The sequence below is a fragment of the Halichoerus grypus genome, chromosome 3, assembly GCF_964656455.1.
Source record: "Halichoerus grypus chromosome 3, mHalGry1.hap1.1, whole genome shotgun sequence".
In the NCBI taxonomy this organism is placed as follows: domain Eukaryota; kingdom Metazoa; phylum Chordata; class Mammalia; order Carnivora; family Phocidae; genus Halichoerus; species Halichoerus grypus.
Genome location: NC_135714.1, coordinates 204,293,643 through 204,317,290, shown reverse-complemented (window position 1 = coordinate 204,317,290; position 23,648 = coordinate 204,293,643). Strand labels below are relative to the sequence as shown.

The following is a 23,648-nucleotide window of genomic DNA, read 5'->3' as shown; positions in this document are numbered from 1 at the left end:
AATACCCCTTTGAGTATAAATTCCTCAAGAGAAAAAGGTAAAAGACTTGGATATCCATTAGATCTTAAGAAGGATATATACTATGGTTTTTAAGTGTAGAAAAAAATAAATTTGCACATCAGCTTTTAGCATACATGATATAAATGAAATTGGTTTGAATTTACTATTTTTTATGCTTTCACACTATTGGATCCATTAACTTTTTGTGTCTAACAGAAAGAAGAAACTAGCAACTCCAAGTTTCAGATGCTTTAAAATGATCTCAAGGAATCCTCAGGACCACCTCCCACATTTTGTCTAGGAGGAACTCTAGGCTCAGAACTATTCAATGCTTCAAAATTACATTGTGTATAAGTGGGCAGGTGCACACTCATTTTATCATCTAAATGGCATATAGGAAGGCTTATAGAAACAACTGAGAGGTCCCAGCATCTGGGTGCACATCAGTGGCTTCAGTGTGAACTATGGGAATATTCCAGACCCCATTTAAGCAGTAGGATTCCGGAGTAACAGCTGTTCCACAATTAAACAATACTACCATCCTCTGTTCTGTGTTTCTATGTGTATTAATGTTCACAACCTGATGATTCCTCTGTTTCATAATATTTCAGCTTAACTCCAGATGATGTGCAGGGCTATATAATTCAAATTACAATTGACCCTTGAACAACAAAGGTTTGAACTACAAGGGTCCATTTATGTGAAGATTTTTTTTTGATACATCCAGTGAAGTAAATGTATTTATCTTCATTTTGATTTTCCTAACAACAGTTTCTTTCCTCCGGCTTACTTTATTGTAACAACTCAGCATATAACACATCTATAATATACATAACACAACATACAAAATATGCGTTAACTGTTGATGTTATCAGTAAGGCTTCTGGTCAGCAGGAGGCTGTTAGTATATCATAGTTAAGTTCTGGGGGAGTCAAAGTCATATATGAATTTTCCACTGCACGGGGGTCCGTGCCTCTGACCCCCACATTGTTCACGGGTTAGCTGCACTGACCTAGTATTTTAACAGAGGACATGGAACAAGATCCTAAGCACCACAGTCTACTGAGCCCACGCCCCTTTCCAAGGGGTAGAAAAGAATGGGGCATAGGTGTGGAGAATCTCTGAGTCAGTGAAGAATAGTTCATGTTGAAAGTATTTTTTTTTATGTACTTAGAGAAATTATGATTCAGAATGTCTAGAACTGCATTTAAGATATGCATGCCCTCATTCTCATGAAGCTTACCTGGACACCATGAATTCAACAGTTGTTCCTAACATTATACAGAGTAGAATAGGGGCGCCCGGTATTATATAGAGTAGAGTAGGGGCACCTGGGTGGCTCAGTTGGATGAGCACCCGACTCTTGATTTTGGCTCAGGTCATGATCTCAGTTTCGTGAGATCAAGCCCTAGGTCTGGCTCTCTGCTCCGCATGGAGTCTGCTTGTCTCCCTCCCTCTGCTCCTCACCCCCACCATCTCTCTCAAATAAATAAAATCTTTAAAAAAAAATAGAGTAATCTGTCCTCTGTTATGTTATTCCAGGACACCTAATGCCATGACACTGGCAGAGTGCTCAAACCAGAAACATTTTTGAACTTCAGATCCTAACAAAGGGTCCCTAAACATGGAGTGTTTAATAGATGTTTGTTGGATTTACTGTACGTGAGTCATCGCCATACTTCATTGTTCACAGAAATATCCCAGATTGAGAAACCAAATCATCAGAGTGAGGGAAACCTAGTAAAAACTATACCCTATGAGAAACATAGGGTGGATAAAATGATTTCCTTTATGAAGATAAATCACCAATTCCCCCAAAGTCAAACGTCACCATACCAAATATTTACCAAAGTGGAACTTGAAAATTGTAACACTAAAATTACAGAATTTTAAAAAGAAAACCTCTTCCTAAGTATATGGCTAATATATTAATATTAGCCTAAGTGTTCATTAATATTACACTCTGGAAGAAAATTATTTTACGGAAATTGCTCTCAATAGTGTACTATTTAGATAGAACTTGCGAAAAAGTTCTCATGGACACTTCAGCTCCTTGGTAGATGTTTGTTATTGGTCAGAGTGATTTTCTTGGCTCCAGCTCAAAAGGAGCAGTGCTCCCATCATCCCTAAATCAACAACACGGTCTCCAGCCTCACCTACACCTGAACTTACCCATCCTGCAAAGGACAGAATGATCTCAGAAATGCAATTTGCCCATTTCCCAGATGGTTTCTATGACACCTAAGCATATCCGTCCCTCCTGAAATTCAGAGTCCCCATTCCACCACATCTTCTTTCCTTTTGGCTGATTTTCTCTGTTTTTTTTCTTTGTGTCCTTTGATCATAATGATTCCTCCGGTCTGGTCTCACTGCTGATTCCCTATCAGTCAGCTCCATCCTGCCCTCACTATGGCACCTTATTATGTTGGCTGTTCTCCAGCCTCAGTGGGAATCTTGATTTTTGCCCAGGAATCTGAAATGCTTCCTTCACTAGCCATTGCTTTCCTTCCTCTCAAATGTCCAGCACCAGACATTCTTTACCTCTCCATCAAAATCCATCTTGCATCCCAATGTCCGACAGAGAATCTTCATCCTATTGGTTGTTGGTCTCTATAGGAGAATTCAAAGACAAGTCTGGAAGAGCAAAGAGGACCCCGAGTAGAGAAAGACCTAACGTGGCAGGTAAATAGTTTACATTTAAGCAGAGAGACCATGGTAAATCACACAAGGTGTTTAGTCTTAGGAAGACTACCCTGACAGTTGTTTTTGGAGAATATATTGCAGACAAGGGGTGCAGATGGTGAGCTAGCTAGGAAGATAGTGTTGATGGAGGCTTTCATTAGGGTGAAAACAGTAGGCTTGACTGAAGGGTTGGAATAAAATGAATCTTCTGGGTCTTGGGATTTAAGGAAAAAAAGAAAGCACCAAATTTTGAAGCCCAGATGGTATCGTTAATGGTAAAAATAATCTTCCAGGCATGTGCTATTGCTAAAAGAAAAAGAAAATCATGAAGAGTAATGTGTGATGATTTATATTATTTGTTGGAGTAGCAGTAATAGGCATCATTTGAAATAGACTATTTAAGATGCTGGTGGTATATCTAGATAAAAAAATAAAATGTTTGAAAAAATTAAAAAGGCAATTGCTGGGTTTGGAATAAACTGGAGCTTTTCATAAAACAGACTGAAGGGGAAGTTCTTAATTTGGAATATGAGCTAACAGAATGCCATCTGGTGGATAGGAGGTATCACAGTGTTAATCACTTTGTCTAAACAAATTTAAATAATGTAAATTTCAGCTCTTACTTACTCAAACTGTGGGAGTGGATTATTTTAAAATTGACTAACTATAATGCTTGATACTGAGTCTTTAAAAAATGTGTAATAAGTCCTATATTAACCTATATTCAGTGGTGCAAACATTTCTCCGGTTTTTCCTAAATAGTAATTCAAAATATTTTACAATAGTCAAGTCACGATTCAAAGCCAAATGTCAAAGTGTGTTTGATCTACATAATCAGGAAATTCGGCCTATTTTAGCATCATATTTGCACAATTGCTCACTGAAAATCTCTTCCATGTGAGCTTATCTTTTACAACACACAGAAGAGACTTACAAATTTAAGATGGTTTAAAAAATATTAAATGTTTAGTAATACTCTTTAAGGACTTAATATAAAAAATAGTTATAATAAATTAAAATGAAAAGCTACAGCAACGAAGGGATTTCCCAAAGAGGCAGTCTTGAGGCAATAGTACTTTATTTCAGTTAAAATGGGCATATTCATTCAACTTATTTCATATGATAATCCAAAAGCTTACAAGAATTAAAAAGAAGAGTCTCAGATACTTCAGAAAGTTGTAGATTTATGTTTTAGTCATGAATGACAGTTGTCAACAAATCCTCTTTACTGTCATTCAAAAGCATATCTGCCAGGATCACACAAAATACAAAACATGATTAGGAAGTAACAGCCGTGGGTTTTATGCCTGGTAAGTTAAAAGTTTAGGATCTGAGAATAGGAGGGCATGTCAGAGATACCAAGTCCAAATCGATTCACACCGAGCCTCTAGGGTCTATGCACAACTGAATCAGTAAAGAGTCCTTTCTGCTAATGGGTCAAAAATCTGCCTTTGTGTGTTTATGCCTTTTCCTTCCTTTATGTCTGGAACCACCACAGTGCAAGCCTGACTTCTCTTGGGCATGAGAACCATTTAAAGCCTGGAAGGTGGCAAGGATGACTCTTTCCATCTTTTCTCATTGATCCCAGTTTGTTCAAAGTCATCACAGTTTCCATGGCCATCCCAGAATCTCTCATCTCACAGACTTTAATGCATCCCTGTTCTTTGTCACGGAACATGCAGATCCATAGGCCAGAAGTGAGATAGCACACTCTTGGCTTAGATATCCTAATTTACATCTTCTTTTCTCCCTTATCCTACATCATCGGAATGTTTCCAGGGAAAACCTGGACAGGGCGATAAATACTAAAACACATGTATTCACTATGAAACTTTTCATTGATGTATGATACAAAATAACATCATCAGGGGTGCCTGGGTGGCTCAGTTGGTTAAGCAACTGCCTTCGGCTCAGGTCATGATTCTGGAGTCCCGGGATCGAGTCCCACATCGGGCTCCCTGCTCAGCGGGGGGTCTGCTTCTCCCTCTGACCCTTCCCCTCTCATGCTCTCTGTCTCCCATTCTCTCTCTCAGTTAAATAAACAAACTATAGAAATGATCCCTGAAAGTATAGTCTTTCTCTCAGATAAATAAATAAAATCTTTAAAAAAATAAAAATAAAAAAAATAACATCATCAACTGGCCAACTTCTTTTTTGGGGGGACCAGACTATTTTTATCGATACATTCTGTCCTTGCATTCGTACCATATACTGAGCATAAACAAAGAATTTAGAACTACAAGAATTTCAAAAATGCTATCATATGCCTCTATTTTATCCTTATCATCCTCATCTGGTTGTGTTCCCCATGCTCTTATCTGGAGGAAGTACTTGAAACTTGAAAATTACAATCAATAAGGTTCCTGGAATTAGAACAAAGGAGGCACAGGAGAAACGGTTCCAAGATCCCAAGAAAAACATTATTTGCATAGTTTTTCCTTCTTAGACATTTAATAGAAAAATGTGAAGGACATCATGTCACTTGTGTACTCAACAGGAGAAATTTAAAATGTTAGCATTTTATCAAAAGGGCATCAGATGATTTTCTAAGAAATAATTATTTCAAGTCAACTCAAAGCATATTTTCTTCCCTCCCTGAAAACAATAAAGATGCAGTTACATCTCTATTATTAATTTGGTGTAAATACAGCCTAAGTGTTTATAATTTTACTCATAAAATTCATATTTTAAATTTGTGAAAATAGTCACACATATCTTATTCTTCCACCTCTTCTTTTGTTTTTTGAAATCTACTCAACATTGAAAGTTACTCAACTACTTTGTCTTAACCACTCTAAAGTATGGTATCTATCTGAATATTATAGAAACTTATATATCTACCACCCTGATGACAGACATGTGGGCCATTTCCAATTTCCCACTATTACAAATAGTTCTGGAATGAACAATCTTACGTGTCTTACGATGTGCGTGAATAATAATTGGTTCATCAGGTACAAACATTTTTAACTTTTTTTTTTAAGATTTTATTTATTTATTTGAGAGAGAGTGAGAAACAGTATGAGAGGGGAGAGTGTCAGAGGGAGAAGCAGACTCCCCAGTGAGCCAGGAGCCCAATATGGGACTCCATCCCAGGACTCCGGGATCATGACCTGAGCTGAAGGCAGTCCCTTAGCCAACTGAGCCCCAACATTTTTAACTTTAACAGTGCCAATTTGCCTTTCAAAATTGCTCTACTAATTTACATTTCCATCAGCAATGTGGGACTTACCACTTTCATACGTTGTCCTAAATATTTGGGATTCCATTTTTTAGACAGTTAGTCAAAACTTGACAATTTAATATCAATTAAATGTTATCTCATTGCTTTTTAATTTGAATTTCCTGAGCCTGTCAAGCCTAGCCATATTTTCTACTAGTCAGGATCCCATGCCTTATCCTCTACTCATTTTTATATTAGATTGTTACCTCTTTTTCTCACTGACTTGTAGTTCTTTACATTATATACACTTGCATGTATGTATGTGTATGTGCATATATGCTACTTGGTATTATATATGATTATATATAATTGACGACATGTTGCAAATAGAATCTCAGAGGCTATGGTTTATCTTCTTCGTATTATCTGTTTCATATAATCTTCTCACTTGTTTTATAAAATTTCAATGTACTACTCAAATTTTCCAATCTTTCTATTATTTGTATTTTTATAACTTCATTTAATAATATTCCACCCTTTTCCATTTCCCCCACCTAAGGTATAAATATATAATATATAATTACATACAATATTATATGTAATAAATTGCATATATTATATAATATAAACATATTAATATATTTATATTGTAATATAATCATTACATTATAATAATTGATTATTTAAAGTTTATTCTTCATGTTTGGGATTTTAATCCACCTGGAATTTATTTGGGGGTAATGCGAAATGAGAATCTAGTGTTCTTAATATTCAATGGTATGGAATTGCTTTTGTTTTGTTTTTGGTATTTTTTTAATGATTTATAATTTAATGAGAACATCAGAGGCTGTGTGATATCAATATCTAGGGTAATGTTGATATTTCTTTCGTAAGAACACTTAATTTTTATTTATTTTTTATTTTTAAAAGATTTTATTTATTTGAGAGAGAGAATGAGAGAGAGAGACAGAGAGTATGAGAGGGGGGAGGGTCAGAGGGAGAAGCAGACTCCCCGCTGAGCAGGGAACCCGATGCGGGACTCGATCCTGGGACTCCAGGATCATGACCTGAGCCGAAGGCAGATGTTTAACCAACTGAGCCACCCAGGCACCCCAAGAATACTTAATTTTTAAAATGTCCCATGTATGTTTTAGAAAATAATGTATATTCTGTATATATCAAGAAAAGCATTCATTAAAGCAGGACAGTTAATTGTTACTCAGGACTTCTAACTTGAATAAGTTTTGTCTGCTTTATTTACAAGTTTCTGATAATAGATGTTTTAACGTCTCACCTCAGAATTGTCAATTTCTCCTTATTTTTCTGCCAGTTCACACTTTATATATTCTATCTACTTCAAAGCTATGTTGTTAGGTGAATACAAGTTTATGATGTTTATATAATTTAGTAGACTGATCTTTTCATCCTAGTGTACAACTCCTGTGTCTCTATTAATGCATTTTGCTAAAGCTTTGTGTTGTCATGTTAGGGCATTTCTAAACCTAGTTGCTTTTAGTTGGTGTATTTTCCTTGACTTTATTTGTAACTCTTATCTTGCATCCTCTTTTCACTGCCTCTCTTGTTAAGGGAATAGTTGCATTTTGTTGCTTTACCCAGTGGGGTTTAGTCTATTAACATTGATTTTGATTGAAAACAAAAATGAATCATGTGAATCAACATCCTGTTTTCTGTTTATTTTCTTTTATCTTTTTTTTTTTTTTTTTTTTACTTTCTCATTAATTTTTTCTACTGAAACAACAATATTTTCTTTGTTCCTTTGTATACACTTAGCTTGTGTAGAAGTCAGGGACCATATTTCTATTAATGCAATAATTTATGTTCTTAACATACTTAATGACTTTTCTAACAAAGTTTGTAGTTGTTTAGTATCTCTATCCTGATAGGACTTTAGAACATTTATAAACTCTGTGGATTGTTTATTACTCAAATTATTCTCTGTCTCTCCTAGGGTGCAGATACAAAAAAAAGAAAGAAAGTAGTATATACACAGATCGATATTAGTGTACTTATGTGTGTATGCATATGATAGATAATACACAATATGATATTTACCCATAACATATAATATATACCAAAGCAAAGGAAAGGTAAAATGAGACAGGTTTCCCAGAGAATACTATGGACTGGATATATATTCAAACATGATTGGAAGTTAATGCATGGTGTGTTGAAGATTATCACATGAAGAGATTTCCACACATATGAAAAACAGATGGGAAAGAGAAGGTCATACATTTGCCAAGGCCAAAAATCTTCAGAACATTAATAGTTGTGAGCACTGTTTTGCTGTGAAGTATGGGTTTTATGATCACTGATCATAAACCGTGTAATTTTGATATTTTCTGAAGAAAAATAAGGTGGCATTCCCATCTGTTGTTGTTGCATGTTAGGGTTTGAAGGAGAGTAGTGCATTGTTTTGTTTGTTTGTTTGTTTTGTTTTGTTTTTAAGATTTTATTTATTTATTTATTTGACAGAGAGAGACACAGCGAGAGAGGGAACACAAGCAGGGGGAGTGGGAGAGGGAGAAGCAGGCTTCCCACGGAACAGGGAGCCCGATGCGGGGTTCAATCCCAGGACCCTGGGATTGTGATCTGAGCCGAAGGCAGATGCTTAAGGACTGAGCCACCCAGGTGCCCCAGAGTCATGCACTGTTAAATGAATCTGGACAAAATCACCAAATGTGAAGAACTGATGGTTGGTGGAGGAGGAGCTAAAGTTCTAGAGGCTAAAACACTGATTCCCTGAGGTTTTGATTTTCATCTTGCCAACCTTGTATCAACATAGAGCAGAACTCAGTAAATAATGTGTTGCTTAAATGTGAAGAAAGAGCTTTTATAATAATTAAGTCTCATTTCAGTCCTGAATTAATGCAGCACTGATGGAAAATGGTAAAAAAAAAAAAAAAAAAAAAAAGGAGAGAGAAACAAGATATAAAAAAGGGGGAAGAATAATCAAGTTATCAGTTACTGAGGTTCATTGAAAACACAAGAAAAAGAGAAGCAATGGTCAAAAATAACACTGCATTTCCAAGTCAGTAAGACCTAGAAAACTGTCATGATCACAGTAAGAGAAAAAAAAAAAAAAAAAGTCTTACAGTGACATGGCAAGTTAGGTTTGGGGTATGCTTTGTCCTCCAGTCTCTGCATGCCTTTGTGATTAACTGAAACTTTCCTTCCATTGAGAAGTCTATTCCCTTCTTGTCCCTTGACTTGAACCGGGCTGTTCTGGTGATTGCTTCTACCAATGAATGCAAAAGAACTGACATTATGGGGCTTGCTTGATTGAGAGAATGAATATACAAATGACCCATCACCCGAATACAGATGACAAGAGAACCCTAACCCATAACTGGTCCAGGAAACCAACCACCACTTCTGCAGCATTTGGCCCAGAAAGATTAGGACTCAGGAAATGACTGTCAGTTTTGCTATCCCCTTGCTCCAGCTTTCATCCCATTATCAAGCAGAGAAAGCCAAATACGTTCCCCAAACCAATCACACAGGATGCCTCTCTCCTAGTTAGCACACCACCTCCAGGCTCCCTAAGCCAACAACCTATGCAGTTAGAACATACCTACTGCCTTTCCTTTTTTTCCACTGTAAAGCTTCCCCACTCCCTTCCACCCCCAAGGGTCTGCCAAACACAATGATGGTAGCTGGTTCCCTTGCTATAGTAGACTCTGAATCAATAGTCTGTTTGTTGTCATTACAGTGGTACTGTTTCTTTCAACCAGCTTCTGCTCAGGCCTCCTGGAACCCTGCAGAAAAAGAGACTGAGTCAACCATCAGCACCAACTCCTAAACACATGGGTGAGGTCACTTGAGCCCACCCTGCCCTACTTGGGCCACTGCACACCTGCAGCTGTCTGAGTGGTGCCAAGAAGACCAGCAGAGGAACCAGCAGGGAGCGGAGTCCATGTCACGGACCTGCAGTATTGTACGGAAGGTGGCTTTTTTTTTTTTTTTTTTTTTTTTTGTAAGATATTAAGTCCTGAGGTCATTTGTTACACAGCAACAAGGAGCTTAAACACACGGCAGTTTGGTTTTGGGGATGTGAATATAGGAACAACAATCATAGAGATACAATGATATTCAAATTCCTCCCAATAAAAGGAAGCCAGAGACTATAAACTTTTTGGAAGAATGTGTGTTCAATGATATCAAACATTCGCAGGTCAAAGGAAAACTGAGGAACCAGGTGAAAACTTTTGAGAATTGCTTCCAAGAAAACTGGAATGCATTTTGCTATGAGAAGAATAGGTGATGTGGAAAAAAAAAAAAAAAAAAAGAAGCCTGGTTTTAATTAGGTTCTTTAGAAGAGACAGAAAGATGAAGAACACAGGGTGATAGAAAAAGCAAAATTATTTTTCCTAAAATGAAAGTCCAAAGAATTGAAATAGAAATTGACCTATGGTTATGAAATCATCTACTTTAGAGGAAAATATGTAGAACCAGCAATGCAATTTTGTAACTATCCCATATCTGGTTATATTGCGATCATAGCAATACCTAAACAGATGTAAGCCAATCTCATCCATCCAGGAGGCCAATTTGACTTGAATACAACTACATAAGCATACAGTAAAGAAACACCATTCTGGTCAGCGTCTTCACTTGACAAGGTAGGTAAAGTGCCATCGTTTGAGGATATCAGTGATGACAAGATGTTGACACCAACCTAGCCACCCACATATATAATTAACCAAGAGGTTGGAACTGACCTCAGATACAATCTCCAATCCATTTTTCCCAATAACGTCAATCACCTTAGAAAGACAACAAGCTTCAGACCTTAAGTAGGCATCTACGTATGCCATATTTTCCAAAGACATTCAGGAACTTTTGTAGAATTACAGAGATGTTCAGCTCTCCAACCAGATACACCATATAAAACAACTAAAAAACATATGAAACATAACTTTCCATTTTAAATCTCTTAGCAAAATTGTAATATGCTGACTATTCTGAGGGCCAAGCATGGAATATGTGAATGCCAGTTTGCTAGGTAATGAAGCAACAAAATGGGATGGCTGTGTTCAAGGAACTCACCATGAAGGACGAATGTTCGGCAGTTGCTTATACCCAAAATAGATTTCTCAACCTCTTCAGAAAACACTGGAGATAAATTTCCAAGAATGCTACAAGCCGTACATTGAGAGCTACCTAAAGTACTATTAGATCTTCAGATATGTATTATGTACTTATCAGAAAAGTCACCCATGGTTCTAAAAAGAATGGTAATCTATTTTTTTTCTTTTTTTAGTAAGTGAAAACTTAATTTGAAAACTGTGCTATGTAGGGCAACAATGTTCACCCTCCTGCATTTTGAATTATACAGAGAATGTAGGTATTTTGTTGGACACTAATGTTTTTTTCAGGAGCCCTACTCCCACTTAGGAAACAAACATTTGATCCACATGGTCATTTATAAAGGATCTTGCATGTTCAGTTAGAGGAAAACTGCTCAGATTCCCTTATTTATGAGGTTAGATCTGAGTATAGTTGGAGAGGTTTCAGGTCTTCGTTCGGCCCGAACTTGCTGCTTTGGTCCAATGGGGCTTTTGGACACTCCGTAGAGTAGCTGCGGGGAAGCTGTCTGTGTCCCCGAGGCTATAAATCCTGTGAGAGCAGCAGGATTTCTCCTTTTCCTTACTTATTCCCATGGGCATCTGGCTGGCATCCACTGTTGCTATCAGCTTTGGATAACAGCCAATCCCCAGTTCTATATTTTTCTCTGCTAAGCTGAGATCCATTAGCATCTCCCTGCTGACTCCGCTTCACCTTGTTTTCTGAATGGACTTGAGAACACTGTGAATTTCCACCAGGTCTTTTGTGCTTCCCCTGGACCACAGGGCCCATCCTACCTTGGCTGTGGGGCCATTCTGTCCCAATCACAGCGTTCCTAGGGCAGATCTACTGAATCTTAACTCACGATGAAGAATTTAAGAAAGGGAGGATTTGGGGAAGCAAGCCAGACTCTTTCCCTCTCGATGGGCATATTGCTCTTAACTGTGCCAGACTGTGTTTTCTGTGAGGATTGTTTAAGGTAACCCCTCCCCTCTCGGCCAGCCCCCCCGAGGAAGTCACACACATGGCTGAGTGTCTTCTCCAGACTGCCTCTACCTCCTCTCTACTTTCCCTCCCCAAAACTACAGCACAGAAGGACCTTTCTCCAACTGCTTGATCTTAGCCCCTTTGCTATCCTTGGTGTCTGAAAGGGTTGTCCTCATGAGGATTAAGAGAGAAGTCTCGATACAGTGTCCACCAAGCCAGGCTCCTGAAATGCTCAGCAACAATGGAAAGAAAGTAAAACATCCTCTCTCTCCCTTGCTCTAGAATGATGCCAAGCTTATCTTGCTGACCCCTTACACACGAACCTCTTATCTCTTACTCCTACCTCTGCCCCTGGCCCCCGACCCCACACTTTTTCCTGCCCAGGAGCTCCAACTATCTGGAATAAAATCTAAGAGAAGCTAAGATTTCAGGAGAAAATTATAAATGCTGTCCCTATTCTACTAATACTTCTATCTGAATGTTTGATGAGAATGGAGGTGCACAGAAGACACACACTACTGAAATATGTCTCGATAAAGACTCTCAGTACAAAGCAAATTAGCTATTGCAAATGCAGGTGCTGTAGAAGGGTTTGTAAAAAAACAAAATGCTAAGTGGAAAAAGAAAACACAATTCAACTGTGTGTGTGTGTGTGTGTGTGTTTAACTTCAAAGCAGGCACATACTTTAACTTAGAAAACAGTAGCATGATGAAAATTACAAGTAGCATGTCTCGAAGAGTATTAAAAGTAACTGTTTAAAAGTAACCTAGATCAAAAATAAGTATAATTGAAAGGAATTCCTCTGTAATCTTGTCACTTGGAAAATGGTGAAATAAACCTCAGTTATGTCATTAATTTATAAATAAATAAATATTTTTTGGTTACCTTTTGGAAATTTAAAAGTAAGTAATGTTGAGTCATGCATGTCATTGCTAATGGAATAGAGGTGGGTACTGAGCTATGATGCTGTCACCTGTCACCTGTTTCTCTTTTAAATCTTTTTTTTTTTTTTTTTTTTGACAGAGAGAGACACAGCGAGAGAGGGAACACAAGCAGGGGGAGCAGGAGAGGGAGAAGCAGGCTTCCCGCTGAGCAGGGAGCCCGATGTGGGGCTCGATCCCAGGACCCTGGGACCATGACCTGAGCCGAAGGCAGACGCTTAACGACTGAGCCACCCAGGCACCCCACTTGTTTCTCTTTTAAACTATCTCCATCTGTGTTAAATATTTTTAATTTCTACTTCTATACTGACAATATATTCTGAATTTAAAGTAAATGAGTGCTGTAAGAATAATGTTTATGTGGTGTTTACTCTGCAATGAGAATTCAAATTATCACAAAAATTGAGCCAGAATTACTTAAGCACTAAATTATTGTTTTTGAATCATGAATATGTAAGCATATTCCACTGCAAATTATCTGTCCAGAAAGCCTAAAAATGTATTATCTTAAGTGAGAAAGAGAAATTATTTCATTACAAGAAAACATTAGGGACACTGTTATAAAGAAAACCTCGCTCATCTGGAAGTTAAGGCACATGTGTCCTATTGCAGATTATTCACTGACCTTCAGTGTAACCTTGAGCAAAGCCACTGCTTGTTTAAGACTCATTATTTTTTGCAATAAAACAGAGACCATATATATCACTCATCCTAAAATTATGCTAGGAATTATGTCAATATAAATTAAGGGAACAGATATGACAAGGTTTTCAGAGTAATAACTCTATTCCAATATAAAAACGCATGTTTTTAGAACACAGAATATATAGATGAAGAAAAACCTCTAACAGTGACACCTGTCTAGAACTTACATACTAATCACACAACGTTTGTAACCACAAAATATAATAACGTTGGGATATTGTTGTAATTAAAAAACTTTCCTTCCAGGGGCGCCTGGGTGGCTCAGTCGTTGAGCATCTGCCTTCGGCTCGGGTCATGGTCCCAGGGTCCTGGGATCGAGCCCCACATCGGGCTCCCTGCTCCGCGGGAAGCCTACTTCTCCCTCTCCCACTCCCCCTGCTTGTGTTCCCTCTCTCGCTGGGTCTCTCTCTGTCAAATAAATAAAAAATCTTAAAAAAAAAATCAAACCACAAAACTTTCCTTCCAATATTATAATGACTTTCAATGTTATAAATTGCCACGATCTTAAGCTTACTCTTTAAAACTTTCTGTGGCGGGTTGAAAGGGTTGTCATACATCTACTTAAGAGTCTTTGATGGTTTTTATATACTTTCACAGGCTTTGGCTAGGTTATACACAGACTGTTAGTAATTTCCGACTTGGCATCTCTCTAGAAATATCAAATAGGTAGAAATAGTGTCAGTATCAATCAAGGGCAGGATTTGCAATCCTTCATGCTCCCAATACCACATCTGGCAATGTGTTGCCAGCAGGTGATGTCCTGACACCAATCTCCAAGTGGGTCTGATGGAGGAGGCTGACCCGCACCCCAGCAAGGCATGAGGTGCAGTGTGCCCAAGGTGATCTCTGCCTCTTCCACTCTGCGCAGAAGCCTAAGGACTGCTTAGGACTAGGAGCTTTAAACATCCTTAAGTATCCTTCTTTTAATTCCTTGCTGCGACATTCAGCTTTCTTTCTCAAAACGAATCCTAGCAGATTATTGAATTTCTCATGTATCAAATGTATCGGTCAACACAGATCTTTCCCCTGTGAAACTATGGGCTTTTCTTTCTCTTGAAAGTTTTTATACATGAAATTTGGGACTTTAAGTCATTGCAATTGGCATTCTTATTAAAAAGAAGCCTCCCATTCACAGATTCATTTGCAAAGCTACAAAACACATTCTGGGGGATGCGGGATTTTTGGAATAGCTTTCATTAGGTATCAGTCAAAATTATTTACTGAGCACCTAGTACCTACACAGCCCAGGAGGAGCTGCGCAGAGAAGCTCATTACTGATAGGGGCAAGTTTCTGGCTTCTTGGTAGCCGGGTACACTCTCAGAACTTTAGAAGTGCCCTGTCTGAAATGAAGAGACAGCCCAAACTCTGTAGTATTATTATGGAGACCGACAAAAAATGGCTCTAAGGAAGGCAGCGTGAGACACAGTATGGTGTTTAAAACACATGAGGAACCATTTGGCTTTTCCCTCCGGTGTAACCCTCCCCCAGGAACTCAACAATGAATGGACCACCATCGCTCACCAGACAGCTTCCGTCGCCCTGCCCTGGGAAGACAAAGACACCACCAGCCCCGAGAGAGCAAAGTGCTCGATTTTGGAAAACGCTGTCAAAAATGCATGACTTCCAAAGTGGACAATGGCTAAAGAGGTGGAGGTTATGATGTAAGAGCTGTCTGGAGTATAGGGAATGGCAACGCCGTTGGTGGTCTTTTCCCGACTTCCAGCAGAAGTCCAGTTTCCTGGAGCACAACAAAGGAGATTGTCTACGCTGCAAACCCTGGTCTATGGCCAGTCTTCCTCAGGTTCACCCACCCCCAGAACTCGCCATAGAGATTTTGATGCCCAGTTGCCACGTTCTATCCATTTGACTTTTACTCACAGCATAGTGTAGTCTGAAGCTAAATTTATTCCCACCGAAATTCATTTGGAAGGAGCTCCTGGGGTTTAAGCCCAGGGCTGCTCCTTGCACGGGCCTCTTCGAGGCCCTTGGAAGGGGCTGGAAATGGGGTGGCATGGTCACTGATGCTAGAAAACTGACCCCTCTCCCTCCCCCAGAACCCGCCTTTCCTGTCAGTGGCTTCGGCAGGGTGGTTTTGGAGTCCCAGTTATAGAGAAGTTCTCGTGAACTGAATTCCATTGAGTTAGGTTTGGGTGGGATCTGTTTATGTGGTTTACAGTCATGTCTCTGTGGTGTTAATGTCTCCCTAGCCCCTCCACCCCACACACACACATTCAGGGAAGCCTTTCAGGATTACTCCCCCCACCTCCTGGGTTTGACTTCCTTGCCCTCTGGCCATAAAGGTGGAAGGTTTGGGGTTATATTGGCATGCACGCAGACAAAGACCCTAGCATTGGAAGTATGTGGGTGGCCAAGGAGAAATAATTTTGAAACGATGCAAGATGTTAGTTTGTAGAAAATTCTTCTAGTCATCAAGTGTGCAAAACATAAGCTGAGGATCTGGGGTCTCACACCACGGATGTCTGGTTAAAACAGAATGTTTCTCTTGTCAAGAATATCCTTGATAAGGCAGCATGAACAATTCTAAAGCTCCATGCAATTTTTTTTCTTTTTTGATGAGATCACATATAAAGAATTTATGAGAATTCCTGTGTGTCTAAAGTATCACCTAGTAGAAAGACTGGTGTATGCATCATAGCTATGAGTAATAACTATATCTGATCAGCCATTCTAGGAAAAAAAAAAAAACACAACTCGGAATTATCTTTCATTCTCTAATGAAACTATTAAAATATCCTTTTATGCAGAGGTGGTCAAAGAATAATGCCACCAGAAATTTCAGGGAAAAAATAAACACATACAGTTTAATCAAGAAGTTAAAGAATATTGTTTTTTCTGCATGTGCTTTTCTTTGTGATGTCTTTTCTACTTATTCACATTTTTGAAATTTGTAATTTGCTGCAACTTTTCTCAAATATTTGATTTCATAACCATGACTCTGTAACTCTTTTTCTTAAAAAAAGCCTCCCAAGGGGCGCCTGGGTGGCTCAGTTGGTTAAGCGACTGCCTTCGGCTCAGGTCATGATCCTGGAGTCCTGGGATCGAGTCCCGCATCGGGCTCCCTGCTCGGCAGGAGGTCTGCTTCTCCCTCTGCCCTCTTCCCTCCCGTGCTCTCTGTCTCTCATTCTCTCTCTCTCAAATAAATAAATAAAATCTTTAAAAAAAAAAAAAAAGCCTCCCAAATTCTATATACTCCTGACTACAAAATCTAGACTCCGGCTTCATACATCTTTGGATTTAGGTGCTTAACCTTGGAACCTGAATCCCAACTCTGCTATTTCTTGTGGGAACAGAGAGGTTGCTTAATCACCACAAATTCCAGTTTGCCTGTATTTCTCTCTAGCTGCTGACTGATAACTGTCTGGGTGAGTGTGAGGGTGAAGTCAGACCCCTTATGCTAAGACTGCTCTGTCTGGTACAGATGGTGGTAATGCTCTGCAAGTAGAAACCCTCACAGCAGTGAGTTAGAAACACTGAAGGGACAACAGCGTCACCCCTGCCCAGATCTTACTCTCGGAGTGACGTCACAGCTACTGGTAACTTTCCTTTGAGACAGTGGCTGGGCGTGTGAAGATTGCTGATATTTGCCCCCGTGAGGAAACACTTTTTTGTTTGGTTTGGTTTTTGGTGTTTCTCTCCCTGCTTCTCATCCTCCACTCCACTGGAAATATTCTTAGATGGTAATCTATTCAATGATGTGCTCTTCATGGATACATGATCTTCAATTCTGCTACCAAAATGTCATTTATCACACACCCTTTCTTCTTTCTTTAGAGAAGACACTTAGTATTTGTTAAAGAATAAACTGCACCCCTTCCTGGCCATCTTGTAAACATGACATAGCTTTCCCACATGTGATGGCCCGCTAACATAGGACAGATGAGTGTGACAATTCTAGGTCTCATTGTAAGGTGACAGATTGGCATGTGTGTTTTATATACCGGGCTCTGATCTTCTGTAAGGTGAGTCTACCTCCAAAAAATGCCTCTGCTTTCAGTAGGCTGTTAAAATAAATCTTCCAAGTTATCAAGGTGAGGGAAAGACCCTGCGCTAAAAATTCACCAAGATAATCACTATCACCCTGATCGGGTCTCATGGGAAGTGGACTTGGACCTACCCCTCACCCCTCACCTGCAGCTCCACACCATGATATTAGACCATAGTCGGTAAGCCTTTCCTCCAAATTGATTTTCCACACCATCTAGTGGAGGTAGATGGACATATACATAAATGACTTATGTATTCTATCACCATGCCAAAATAGAGATTTAAAGATGAGTAAGGTAAAGTAGAACATGGTCTCTGTTCTATAATAATTTATATTTGAGCAAAGTATAGCCATGAGTTCAGAAGTTAATTACGGATTAAAGACAAGCCATATAGACAAAGCCACTTGGAAGGAAAGAAGCTGCAAATGTGTGAACTTGGAAGAATTCAATCCACTTGGATTTCTCAGTTCCAGGTCCCCCCGAAAACTGTTTCACGTGTGTGCTATAAACTTGTGAGCACTTCCCGACATGGCGCCTTTATATCGTCATGCTGCGCTTGCAGTTCTAGAGCGTATGTTCTTGCTCACATGCCTGTGCACGGGGATCTACATTTACCCATTTGTTCCAGTAAATTCTTGGATTCAGCGACATTGCAGGTCCAACTGAAGTCAATAAAAACTGCCCTCGCCGTGCCTTTTGTGCAAGGCAGAGGGCCAGCCCTGTCAGCAGCTACTTCCATCAGAGCTGGTGGAATTGAATACCGTGGCCGGGATCCAGACTGACCCGCAGTCTTGAAGTCTTTAAATTTAATATAACCCATATTTTGTGCTGGTTCAGACTAATTTGCCTTTTATTTCAGATTTTTTAATGGACACTTTTTTTTCTAAGAGCTCTGAGAGAGGGTGGTGTTTCTTTCTTTTTATTTTTTATTTTAAGAAATGTCTTCATGAGCAAATGCTTTCAAAAGATCATTGGGTCATTTGAAGTACAATGTTTATTTAACAGGAGGAGAAATGGACCAAACATGGGCTTACCAGGTGCCCAGCTTTTGTGATGCATACGCGAGGTGTGGAACACTAACCTCATGGTTTTATTTCCAGTAATATTGTAAGGTTTGTATTCCAAAAGTATTTTAACAAGAGATGATTCTTAAACTGAAATTCACTCTTGTTACGTTAAAATCTGAAAGTTAATACATCACTGAGTTTGCCATATGATCCCTTTGATGCTAAGGAAATGGTTTTTTATAAAGTAAAAACACATTAAAAAGAACGCATCTTTATCAGCTCCATGTAAACCTTGTCTTTTAAGCCGGAAGGATAAGTGTTCATTTACTGCTTTGGTCAAGATATTTCTCAATCTAATTATAAGAAAATGTCTTCAATTTTTTTTTTGAGATTTTATTTATTTGAGAGAGAGAGAGAGAGAGTGAGCAGGAGCAGGGGGAGGGGCAGAGTGAGAGGAGGAGGGAGAAGCAGGCTCCCCACTGGGTGCCGAGCCCCGTGCGGGGCTCCATTAAAGGACCCTGAGATCATGACCCGAGCTGAAGTTGGATGCCTAACTGACTGAGCCACCCAGATGCCCGAAATGGTTTTTGAAACAGCTTTATGAATTTAGGCTTTATTTGTTTATTTTAAATCTTGCAGGTACTATGCCTTCAAATCTGTAAAAGGAGAGTAAGAGGTACAAACTTCCTGTTAAAAAATAAATAAGTCATGGAGATGAAAAGTAGAGCACAGGGAATATAGTCAGTCATATTGTAATAACGGTGTTTGGTGACAGATGGCTATGCTTACCATGGTGAGCACTGGGCAATGTATAGAATTGTTGAGTCAATATGCTGCATACCTGAAACTAATATAACATTATATGTTAATTATACACCAATTGTACTGTATGCTGGCTAGCTGAACATAATAAAAAATAGCAAAATCACTATACAAGAATATAATTAAATGTGCTCCAAGTGAACCCACAAATATCATTACAGTTTGTTCACAACATAATGATTTCAAATGTTAGTATATTGGGCCATAACATTATTTTAAAGTATATATGTGTACTACATTTTTAAACATACATACATAATTTCAAGGTAATGGTGCCTTGGCCAGCCCCTTTACTCATCCCAAAAACGAGCCTCTAGATTTCTAGGAACATCCAGCTTTCACCCTTCCTTCCATCCTGGCTTTGAGTCCAGTCACATTTATCAGCCTGAGTCCTCACTGTGTCCCCCAAGGTACCCGGTACTTCCCCAATGCTCATCTCAATTTATTCTCATCCAACCCCATGGAACCTCCCCCACCCCGCCAACCCTCTCTCCCCCACTTTGAATGCCCCCTTCAACTTCTCACTGAAGCTGGGGCTGCCTTCCTTGAGGCATTGCTTCTCCCCATCCCTCCAGGTGGTACATGCTGTCTTAGGCACCCCCACCATGTTCCCAGGAAGTGGCTCCTATCATTTCCAGCTGGTTTCCCTAAATCCCCAACTCTGCATCTTACATCTTGAGATTATTGCGACTCTGAGACTGTACATAGTGAATTGATTCATCCCTCTCCAGCCCTCTTATTTCATGCAGCCTTGCTCCTTGACAATCCTGGCACCTGGTCACTGTCACATTTCCTCACACTGTTCCTGAGGTGATTCTTGGTGGCTGCACTATCCTCGTAAACAGTGCTTCCAATCCCCAGGTTCCTGGGTCCCCCGCCTCCTGTCCTCTGATCAACTTGCCTTCTATCCTCTGCTATCAATTACTCCCGTGGTCACAGGACTTGGTCACACAAACCACAGATACTTCTCCAAAACTCTGTCTCCAACATCCTATGCTCTCGCTTGCATTTACGTTTCTCACCCACTCCTCAGTGATCTGTACTTAATGGTCCTTCTTATCTCCCTGGTGTCCAAACCCTGGAGTAACCAAGATGTAGTGCCTTGACCTCTTCACTTCATGGTTTTCTTCCTTATTGATGACCTTAACTTATGACTGGGAACTCCAACATTTCCATTTCCATCTTGCTCCTCTCTCTTGACTTCCCATGTATAGATCCATTTCCCACATGACTTCAGCCTGTGGATGTATGATTGACACTTGCATTTACCCTGCCTACAAATGAACTCTTGATCCCCACTGCCAACCTGTCATTAACTCTAATGTCATCCTTTGGATATGTTCTCCACCTCCAAAACCTTGAAGTCATCACTAACTTCTCATTTCTCATATCTTACATTTATTCAATTAGTAAAGCCCACTGATCCCAATGCTAAAATATATCCAGAACTAATCCAGTCCCAGGGCTGTTCACCTGCTCTTACTGCTTCCCAGAATGGGATTCCCCCAGAAGTTCATGTGCTGTACCCTTCAACCCTCTCCCGGTGAAGAGCTTTGCCAAACACCTTATTTAACATTGCAACTCAATCCCCTAGGCTGACAACCCTATACACCTTCCCTGATGTATACTTTTCATAGCACGGGGCACCATGTAATATACTATATATTTCAATTTCTGACTCCCTCCACCAGAGTTAAGACGCATGAGCCCTGGGACATTCCTCTGCTTTGTTGAATGTTGTGTACCTAAGCCCCAGAAAATGTCTAGCATATAGCAGGTGGTCAAAACATATTTGTAGAATAAAAAGCATTAATTTTATTGAGGGCCCAATATAATAAATACATGTTTCTATTCTGACAATTTTAATATTGGCTATCTATGACAGTATAGAAGTGACCTTCAGTGCTAACTTAAATTTAACATAATTTTCTACTTCAGGTGCTGTAAACACGTTTTAAGCAATGCGATATTCCACATTCTGAGTGAATATACCTAATAAATTCATTCTTGTTTACAGCATCTTTACATTTCTCTAAAATGGATTAATAAAAACAGGTGTTGTTGTGAAAATCTTTCCCCTTTATATATCATGGGCAGAAGGAAATTAAATTTTCTTTTCAAAATGATGATACAGACATGGGTGATTGAAGTAGATTTTTAACTCATTAGCCTCTATCACTTAATATATGTAAATGACCTCTTTCACATTTTAGTCCACTGCTATAGCAATTATAATCTCTTTTTCTCATTATTCATATCATATTTTAACGACTACTTATACTGTCTTTATTTATACTCTATCTTTCCTGAAATGGTCATTTTACAATCTGATGTGTCAAGACCCAAACCACATCTCACTGAGGAATTTTGCTCCTCACTTTGACTGTCTCTCCAGTGAAATGCTCAGAGTCCCGATTACCTGGGCAGGGTCTGTCTGGCCAGGAGTCGGAGGGCAGGAACGCCCAGAGGTTATGCTCTGAAAACTGCTGGCTTCCTCCAGTCCCACTAAAAGACATTCTCTAGAAAGGGTCTCTTTAACATGTGAACAGCTCTGGACCAGAATCCAGGGAAGAAGCGTGTAGATGGGAAATGACTTCCGCAGTGACGGTCGTGGGGTGCAGACCAGAGGGAGTACGCAGAACAACACCAGGTGCCCCACCTCTTGGACCAACGCCGTCCTGACTGTGCCCAGGTGACATTTATCAGAGAGCATCAAAACAGGGCAGCCGCGTGCCCTGCGTATGGCTGATATGGGGTTGAATAGGGTTGGGGTTCCTGGGGTTGGCTCAGGAAACTAGGGAAGAAAATGCGGAGGCTTTAGAGCACTTTTTTTTCCCAACCTCATGAGATGCTCCATGAAAATTAACTTCTATGTCCAATCACTTTTGGGAAACGCTGCTACAAAAGCCCCCTCTTAGAAACTTAGATGGTCATGGGGATATTAAAGATGTTTCTTCACTACCACCTCTAACTTTAACTTTACCATCTTGTCAAGAAACTTGTTTAACTTTATTTCATACCGTATTTTCCAATTATTTCACTTTTAGTCTAACATTTATTAAAACCCCATACATGTGTTTTGCATGAAACACATTTATGCAAAAATCGTTACAGAGCACAGACATGTATTCAATGATGAGATATAAATATGGATATGGGGAAAATGGGAGCAGGGAAAATAAGTTTATGAAGGTAATGTTTCCTATCATTAAATATAAAAAATTTAAAACCCAGTTGAGTTTTAGCTAGTAGTAAGATAGGAATTTACATTAAATTCATGATTAACATTTTTATTATACTATTTACTTACATTTACATTGTACTCATAGTACTGATACTATATTTTATTTATATTATTCTATTCCTGTTTAAAATCCATTTATGTTTAATATTATTATGTTTAATATCATTAAATATAAATTGAATTTGAAGGCTGTAAGCAGGAACTAAACCAAGAACCTTCTATCACTACCCATTAAGCCGGTGATAACAAGGTATGGCACTCACTCTGGACCAGGCACACTGCTAAGCAGCTTACATTTAATTCACCCATGCAGAGGCACCTGGCGGCTCAGATGGTTAAGCATCTGTCTTTGGCTCGGTTCATGATTCCAGGGTGTGGGCCCCCTGCTCATCGGGGAGTCTGCTTATCCCTCTCCCTCTGCTGCTCCCCTGATTGTGATCTCTCACTCCCTCTCAAATAAATAAAATCTTTTTAAAAATTAAGAAAAAAAAAATCACCCATTCAATTCTTCCAAATGGCCTATGAAGCCATTAATTCTATCATCATCCCAGTTTTAAAATGTAGAAACTCAGGCACAAAGGGGTTCAGTAATTTGCCCAACACACAACAGAAAGCAATAAAATAGAAGCTCACGCACAGGTGGTCTGCTCCAGGGCTCATACAGCACGACTGCTTGCCATGCACTTGTCCTATCAACACAGCACTGGTAGTATATTATTCAGACAAGGGAATCCTAGACCACCATCCTCCCCATCAGCCAGCTAACATCTGGGATGTACTTTCACTTCAGAAAAGACATAGCAACCCAACGTGTTTTATTCAAAGGAGGCTGGTGGACTATTATTTATTCAAAGTCATGGTTTTGCATGAACTGGGAGTGTTTAGCTTGGGGGAAAAAAAAAGATGCGGAAAGGGAAATTATAGTTACCTTAACAGATCGAAAGGCTTGCCATCTATTTTTAGACTCAGCATCTTTTCGCTTCTCCGTTGTCTAAAAGTA

General features: G+C 39.3%; 1 protein-coding gene and 1 pseudogene across 2 annotated transcripts in view; both read right to left on the bottom strand.

Annotated features, from left to right (window-relative positions):
• CSMD1 (CUB and Sushi multiple domains 1) overlaps positions 1–23,648 on the bottom strand; it is a 2,059,737-nt gene that overhangs the window by 1,435,061 nt on the left and 601,028 nt on the right. The window lies entirely within an intron of this gene.
• On the bottom strand, positions 4,588–4,759 carry LOC118552568 (small nucleolar RNA U3; annotated as a pseudogene).